Raw genomic sequence first — 8,921 nt, forward strand, 5'->3', positions numbered from 1 at the left:
GAGAGCGAGAGAGAGCACGAATGAGCTAGATGGCGTGAGTGCGAGAGAGAGCTAGAGAGACAGAGCGAGAGAGAAGGAGAGAGAGAGAGAGCCAGAGATAAAATATACGCGAGAGGGAAAGAGTGCGAGAGGGTGAGAGAGTGCGAGAGAGGGTGTGAGAGGGAGAGAGAAAACGCGAGGGAGAGTGTGAGAGGGAGAGAGAAAGCGCCAAGGAGAGGGAGAGAGAGAGAGAGAGCGAAAATGTACTAAAGGGCGAGAGTGCGAGAGAGAGAGAGAGAGAGAGCGAGACGATGACTTCCGGTGCGGGATTCGCGGTGATCAGGACGCATTAATATTTATGCGGTGAAATCAAATTGCTAAGCCGCGAGGTCCCGACCCAGGAGCTGGGCGGAAACGTAAGCAGAGGAATCGAGTCGCCTAAAACGCAAGACAAACACGGTAGGGTGTGTGTCACGGGGCCCCGCAGATTTCCCGGGCAGGTATTCCGGATCCACCGAGCCGCGCGCGCGGCGTCATCTAAAGCGCAAACCGTTCCGCTCTATTCCAAAATTTACATCGTTCGCCATATTCGCCGGCTTCCTGCGAGTATCGTCGGATTCCGTCGGGCGGCCGGATTAAGATTCGGCTTTGTATCAGCCGCCACCGGCGGCGCAAAGTACCCATGTTTGCCTATCCGTGAAATAACACTACTTTCCCGGCGACACCGATACCAGCTTAGCCACCGTTCCACTCGCATATTCCGCGTACAATTAAATAATTATTTATTTACCCGGCCGCAATCTTGTGCAAATTATGATCGACGTATTTTGCTTGGGCTTCTGCTAACCGCTGTTTTTGGAAACGTACTTCAACCTGATGCGCATGTTGGATGAAGCATTAATAATTTTCTCACCGAGACGACGTAGTTCAGCCGCTGCGAAGACGTAGTCGATGTAACGACACGTTCGACAATGTTTAGTTAGTTGACCTTCGAGTGACCTTCGAAGGAATTAGCCTTTAAAATAGAATAACTGAGTATAAATTGATATGAATACTGTCTCGTTGTTCACCTAAGTAGAATCGTCCCAATATCTTTTTAGAGAGAAGTGTCGAAGTGAAATTTATAACAATGTATCAACAATTAGTGACAAAATGTCATTTTTAACAATACGAGAAAGATTGTCCAACCAGGATGATATATTTTCGTCAATACTACGTTCTATTCGATTAAAAGACAAGTTCTACAACTTAAAGTAAGTTGACCTTCAAATGACCTTCAGAGGAACTAGTCTTCCAAAAGAAAACAAATGAATCCGTATTTAAACACAGATTCGTGTTTATGTATCGATGTAAACACAGATTCGTCGTTCACATGGTCAGAATCCACTGGAATTTCTTTTATAATGAACATCAAAATCGAAACTGTATAACAACGTAACAACAATTGCTGTAAATATATTGTTATAAATTTAACGGCCTTTTTCCGTTGTTCCGAGTGTCAACCGCAATCAAATTTATTTAACCGAGAATAAAAATTGAGCAATTAAAGGACTTCGGGTCACAATCGACCCGGCCACCGCATGGCGCGGGTGAACTCGGAGAAGCCACGAAACGTGCGAGAAACAAGCGTCGCGGACAAGAGCAAGGGAGAGAAATCGGCGAGACCGCGGAACAAGTTGCCGGCCGGTTCGCGACAATCGTATTAAGGGATCACGGTGTCGTTAATAACAGTTAATAATTACGGCGCCGATGCGGATCGTGTGTCCGTTTCCAGCGAAGTAGAAAACGTTCGGTGAACGAGAGAGAGAGGGGCGGGGGCCCCGTGTTAATTAAGATAAATTACGTAGCCGGCGCGGCGTCTCGCGGCGAACGGGGCCGGGCAATATCCCATTTTCTAATTTATTTCCTTATCTCATTTAGCGCAAAACCGAGGCCTACACGCTCAATTATTCCACGGGGAATAACTGCGTAAACTGGTTTGCGGAGTTCAGGGCACGTAGGAGAGGAGGCGGCCCGTGCAAACCAGTTTGTGCAGTTCGGTACGCACGGGCAAACGCGGCGTATTTAGACGGTTCTACATGCTCGGCCTAATCCGTGCAAACCAGTTTAACGCTGCCTGATTATGTTTCGGCGCGGCGACTCCGTGATTCTTAATGGGCCATAAATTCGCGCTGGAAAAATGGGATAGTCGTTATCGGGAAAACAGCGCGCCTCGGACATGTACGATGTTGCCTGCACTGTCCGTAGAGAACAGCAGCTTTAACAGTTTGCTAGCCAGTAAAAAAAAAAGATTACAATATCGTAGATTACAATATTCGTAAAGAAACAAAATATTATATAAAGACAAAACAAAACTGTATAGTAAAATGATAGAACATAACCTAAAATGTCACGGTACTGACAACACTGCTTAGTAATCTTAGAAAAGAACAATTTTAAAAGTCTAGCAGCCAATAGAAAAAAGATCACGATGTCATGTGCTTGGTGTATTTGTTTAATATGCATTTGTTCATAAATAAAACAGAACATTTTGTCCAGTAGAAAAATTAAAAAGAAAACAAACCTGTGAAAATGATAGAATATAACCTAAAAAATGTCACGGTACTGACAACACTGCTTAGCCATCTTAGAAAAGAACAATTTTAAAAGTCTAGCAGCCAATAGAAAAAAAGATCACGATGTCATGTGCTTCGTGTATTTGTTTAATATGCATTTATTCATAAATAAAACAGAACATTTTGTCCAGTAGAAAAATTAAGAAGAAAACAAACCTGTGAAAATGATAGAACATAACCTAATAATACTACGGTGTTGACAACACTGCTTGGTTACCTTCAATATTTAGGTGCGCCCAAAATGACAGAGCCATGCCTTAGAAAATAGCAAGTTTAAAATTTTGATAGCAAATAGAAAAGAGATTACAATATTATATGTGTTTGCGTGTATTTATTCAGAAATGAAACAAAAGATTTTGTCCAATAGAAAATTTAAAAACAAAACAAAGCTGATAGAACATAAATAGTATTGACAACACTGAATGACAATCTCTATTATTAAGGTGCATTCTAAAGTCAAGAGTCACCATAGAATATGACAGTTCAAAATGTTTGGCAGCCATTAGAAAAATATTACAATTTCACATCATTTGTATCTTTGTTTAATATGTATTTCTTCGTAAATAAAACAAAAGATTTTCTCCAGTCTGAAGCTTAAGAACAAAACTAAACTGTACCTTAAAATGATGAGACATAACCTAATAATTCCATCGATTACATGGAACAGAAACTACACAGCAAGTTCGTTCTGTCTATAATCGTTTTAGTACATAAAAAATAATGCATCGACATTTTAAAATTCTTTGAATCTTTTTTGCCATTTTAAATCGCAACTACCCAGTTTTTTCAATAAATCCATAAAATCCGTCATCTTCTTAGCACGCATCTTAATCGTAAAAGTGCCAAGCAGTGTTGCCAACACCGTGGTATTATTAGGTTATTTTCTACGATCTCGGGACACGTCACAATTATCTCGCTATTTTCTTTCTATCATCTTAGGACACACGTCGCTACAAATAATTAAATTGTACGTATAACCAATAAATTAAACACGCTCGTTAGTACAGGAAACTTGACAACACTGTCGACGTTCCTTACGGCAACTTTCTAGCTGAAACGCAACGTCTCCCACGATATCATTTCGTCGCGATGAAAATTCGAAAATGAATTTTATTTTTATGCACTCGATTGCTTCCCGTGGATCCGCGTTCACAGAAATTTTATTTTGAACAGGGGTCACGGAAACTGCGCCGCCGTCTGCTTCCCTGGTTAATATGCTGGCAATGTCTCGATCGTAAACTTGGATTCTGTTCAATGAGGGCTGCAATTTCGATTGATCATCCCCGATCTTTGGCTCCGAACAGTTTCCAAGCATTTCTGATTGATACACTCAACGTTGCATTCGATTATCCGTGCCAGAGTACCAGACGTTCGAACGAATAATGAACTAACCCTGCGAGGGAAACGAAAAACTTTCGACCGACGTAGTTATAGAGGGTATTTTATTAACTGGATATTTTATATACGTACAACCGGAGAAGTGTTCATGAAACCAAGTACATAAAATGTAACAGGAATAACTTTGTAATTTCAGATAATATCAAACTAATTCAGGCTTAACCTATAATTACTATCCAATCCAGACACACCGTGACATAACGTATGCTTGTAACCTAAACCAGCCATGATTTACAATTTAACCTATACTTATAACCCAATCCAGACTTAACGTATAATCTAATTCCGGAATTAACTATAATCCAATTAAGATACACCGTGACCTATATAACCTATTCTTATAACCTAATTGATATCCAATTGAGATTTAACTTGTACTTGTAATTTAATCTAGACATAACGTATAACTTAACTTATACTTATAACATAATCCAGACTTAACGTTTAACTTAAGCTATATTTATAACCTAGTCTAGATTTAACATATAACTTAACCTTTGCTTATAACCTAACTCAAACTTAGCGTATAACTTAATAGACATACAAGTTAATTCAGACTTAAACTGTAATCTAATTCAAACCTAAGCTATATTTATAACCTAATCCAGACCTAACCTATACTAATAATCTAATCCACGCCGAACCCTAATCTAATTCAAATCAAAACTTGTTTTAATTCTGTATTAGCTCTGAATTAGCTAAATAAGAAACTGTGTAGATCGCTTCTAATTCAAAAGGGAATACAACATACTATGGAAAATACACTGTTGCCAATGCCTCAGAAACTAAAACCGATTGGTGGAAACATATTTAGAGGAAAGTTCTTCAGAGTTATAACATTGGCAATTCAAGAACATCAGAATCCTTAAAATCGTAAATGTTTAAATAAAAAACGTGCAATCAACATACGACTGAAGCAACTGTTTACTCAATCGGATATTCCTAGCATTCAGTTTTTGATTGCAGAATGACCGATCAGCGTGTCCCGTATGAAAGCATACTCCATATCGCCGGCGGAGTATACATAAATCAACGATAAATTTCGCGGCCATTATGCGGGGCAAAGGGCTCATTCTTGCAGTTCCAGCTCGAACTTTTCTATTGGGCTTCTTATGTCTGATTCATGAAGTTCGTCGCTACCAGCCACGAGAATCTATTACGTTGGCCGGTGAAACGGCCGCCTTAACGGGATTCGAGGGATCGTCTAGCAGTTCGTGTTGGTCGTTACGTTACGGCCATTTCGATCGCTTTTCGGTCACCGTGGTCCTTGGCCGACGCAAGCTGGCATCAATCGGTCCAGGCGAGCAATCGAATGTCGACGAATTAGCGATTAGAGGCAGCTTCGCCGGCCAAATGAATCTCGAGCCAAGAAACTCGCTTTGATCTTTCGCCGATTCTGGCTTTCCCGGTTTTCCTTCGTTCTATCGCTTGCTTCGTCGTTTCTGGATCAATAAGTATAATTAGACTATCCATTTATTATTATTTTTACTCAAAATTGGACAATATTTTTACTCAAAATTGCATATTATTTTTACTTAAAATTGTACATTAACGTTATTACTACAGAGAACTGTGCGTTATTTTTACTCCAAAATTAATATAAACTTTATTTTTGCTCAAAATTATAAGTAAACCTTATTTTTACTGAAAACTGTATATTATGTTCACTTAAATAGGATATCAATTATGTCTTTACTTCAAAATCGCAAATAAAAATTATTTTTGCTAGAAATTGTACATTATTTTTACTTGAATTAGTATATATAAATGTTTTTTTTTTACTCAAAGATTATATGTAAATTTTATTTTCACTAAAAACTGTAAATTATTTTTACTCAAAATAGCATACGATTTTTGTTCATCCTCAAAAATTGTATGTACAATTGATCTTGACTAAAAATTATATATAATTTTTATTCGAAATTGAATATAAACTTTAGTTTTATTGTAAACCGTATATTATTTACACTTATAAAATTCTACATAAATTTTAATTTTACTCAATATCTTATACAGGGTGTCCCACAATTATTTTAACAGCCGAAAATGAGGGATAGCTGAGGTCATTTGAAGTAAATTTTTCCTTTGCGAAAATGCAATCTGCGGCTTTGTTTACGAGTTATTAACGGAAAACACTGACCAATGAGAGGTGACGGCGCGACGTTCGAGAACCCGCAGCACGAGGCTTTGACAGATGGTCAGGACGGACTCGAGCCGCGTTCGAAGTATTGAACAAATCACGAAGCGAGAACCCTCCGGATTTTTTTTTACTACGTAACAGTGATATTTTTAAGAAACACGCTGTTCACCATTACTTTAGAACGTCTGAAGAATATTTACTAATTTTTCGGACCCAAAATAGTAAGTAATTTAAGCGTGACGGCCGTTTTAATTTTCTAGTGTGCATGACACCTTGTGTGTAACATATGAAATTTTTAAGCAAGGTGTACAGTGAAGATTAACAAAGTACGTAAATGATATTTTAATTTAAATAATTCCGTGTCCGAACACAGTTCAACGAATGATTCGCAAAGCTAATTTAATAAATAATTATCGTGTTAAAGGACGTAAGGGACCTTGATTGACCTTGACGTAACCTTGACATAACCTTGATATGACCTTGACATAACCTTGATATGACCTTGACATGACCTTGATATGACCTTGACATAACCTTGACATAACCTTGATATGACCTTGACATAACCTTGATATGACCTTGACATAACCTTGATATGACCTTGGCATGACCTTGACAAGACCTTGACATGGCCTTGACATAACCTTGATATGACCTTGATATGACCTTGACATAACAAAGGAAAAATTTACTTCAAATGACCTCAGCTACCCCTCATTTTCGGCTGTTAAAATAATTATGGAACACACTGTATACATTTTATTTTCACTGAGAACTGTACATAAATATTGCTTTTACTCAAAATCGTACCTAAATTTTCTGAATATATTTAGGAAGGAAGTATTCATTGAGGGAATAAATTGAATACAATAATAATTATTAATATAATAATTAGTAGATTTAATACAATAATACAAATTTAATACAGTAAATCAAAATAGAATAAAAATATCAGTTTTACCCCAAAGAAGAATTTGTGGAACGTCTTCAGTGACACAGTTATTCATCCCCAAAGAGATCCCTTCGTGGAGGAAATTTTATTACGATTAACAGAATCCAAATGACCGAAGGAACCACTCCTTACGCCATTGTGTCCAAGTCCACTGCTTTCCCTCGGCCAATTAAACCGCAATAATTTCGCAACATTTTTTGTCCCCTTGTAAGAAAACAGGCATTGATCGCCGAGGTTGAATGGAAGGTACCCGGTCACTGTAAGCCCTCAGCCTCTCAAGGTCCTCTCCCCGCGGCGGTTTTCAGCCGGCCGGATTTCTTTCCGCGATTAAATGAGCCGTTCCCTGCCCCGCGGGTGCCGCGACACTCGGTGGATGTTAAACTCGCGCTTTAGACATGCAAATCAGGGCCCGGGCGAGAGGTGTATGTAACTAACCCCCCTCGCCCGCTGCCCCCGCCCTGCCCGGCCCGAGCCCACGCCGCCCCATTCTTCCCACTACGCCGGCTAAAGAGTGTCTTCGCGACGTATTTATAACCCCTTCCTTCCTTACCCTCGAGCCACGGTCTCCCGAGCCCGCGGTTCTGATGAATGCTCACCTTCGCTTTAAGTTTATTAAACTAACTTGCGAAAATTATGAATAATTCTGGTGCCATTGTGTCACACTCGCCCCTATCCGACCGCCCCATCGGTCTTTACGAGCTGGCAAACGAACCACCCGCCCCTCCCCGCCCAATCCACACCCGTCCCCGGCTCCGTCCTCCGGATGTAATCGTTGAAGTGTCAAGAAAATGAAGACCGCCCCGAAGACTCGGGTTTCATCACAGGATATTCAATGGGCGCCGGTTTATTCGATTATCGCCACACGTACCGGCAAACGAACCATTCTGATCATGCGACGAAATTAAAATCAAAATCGTCTACCTCAAAATCTTGGCTGAACTTCCGAAGCCTGATTCAAGCGAAATTTGGCAGATAGCTTCGATTCGGATAGAAACAATATTTGCGAGAAGGACTTTTCGCGATCTCGAGGTTTAAGCTCGAAATGCTGCAAAAAGCGTGTGACCTTTAGTAACCTTCGCGACTTTTCTGCTCTAATTTAGCCGAAACTGTGCGCAGAGCTTCGTTTTGTATAAAAATGATGTTTGCGAGAAGGAATTTTGATTACTCAGATCGCGAGCCGAAATTTTGCGAAAAATGTGTTATCACTCCCTGATTTACCGACGCGTGCAGTTTAGTACTGCTTAGAAAGTGCTTTATTTTTCGAAAATACAATTATTATATGATCTGTGAGGAACTTGTACGGCGACAGTGAGTCATCCTACTGTGTTTGACGAGGGAGCAGTGTGCAATGCCTCCGTTTATTAATTCGTTCGATCGCGCGCGTAAATTGCTGCCGAACAAAGACGGGATTCAGGCGAAAAAAATATCGCTTTCATATTACAGCCACGCTGGCTCGCAAACCACGATTCACGGCACCTATTTCGGCCTCATAGACGCTCGGGAACCACCGTAAATCAATACCACTTTATCCCCCGAAATCTCTATTTTCGCTTTTGCCGGGATCACCGGTATACATATTCAATGGAACCGGTACTCTAATCGAACGACACCGGATGGGGGAAACGTGCTTCTTAAGGGATCTTAGCTTCTGAGATACAGATCTTGTGCAAACTACCACGTTGACGACTTTACAGTCAAGATAGAATAGCGTGGACAAAACGATACATCATTTATTTATTTATTTATTTATTCCAAAAGTTCATTTATTTTATAAAAATACGTTAACATATGTTTATATTAACATAAAGATATGTTAATATAATTATATGAGAATTAT

The 8,921-nt window shown here is 39.7% G+C and overlaps 1 long non-coding RNA gene across 1 annotated transcript; it reads left to right on the forward strand.

Annotated features, from left to right (window-relative positions):
• The first annotated feature begins 3,101 nt into the window (after window positions 1–3,101).
• On the forward strand, window positions 3,102–4,656 carry LOC117225795 (uncharacterized). Its single transcript, XR_004491610.2, has 3 exons — window positions 3,102–3,561; window positions 3,768–4,031; window positions 4,129–4,656. It is a non-coding gene; the product is annotated as an uncharacterized LOC117225795 (long non-coding RNA).
• The last annotated feature ends 4,265 nt before the right edge of the window (window positions 4,657–8,921 follow it).

Source organism: Megalopta genalis, chromosome 14 (genome assembly GCF_051020955.1).
Source record: "Megalopta genalis isolate 19385.01 chromosome 14, iyMegGena1_principal, whole genome shotgun sequence".
Lineage (NCBI taxonomy): Eukaryota > Metazoa > Arthropoda > Insecta > Hymenoptera > Halictidae > Megalopta > Megalopta genalis.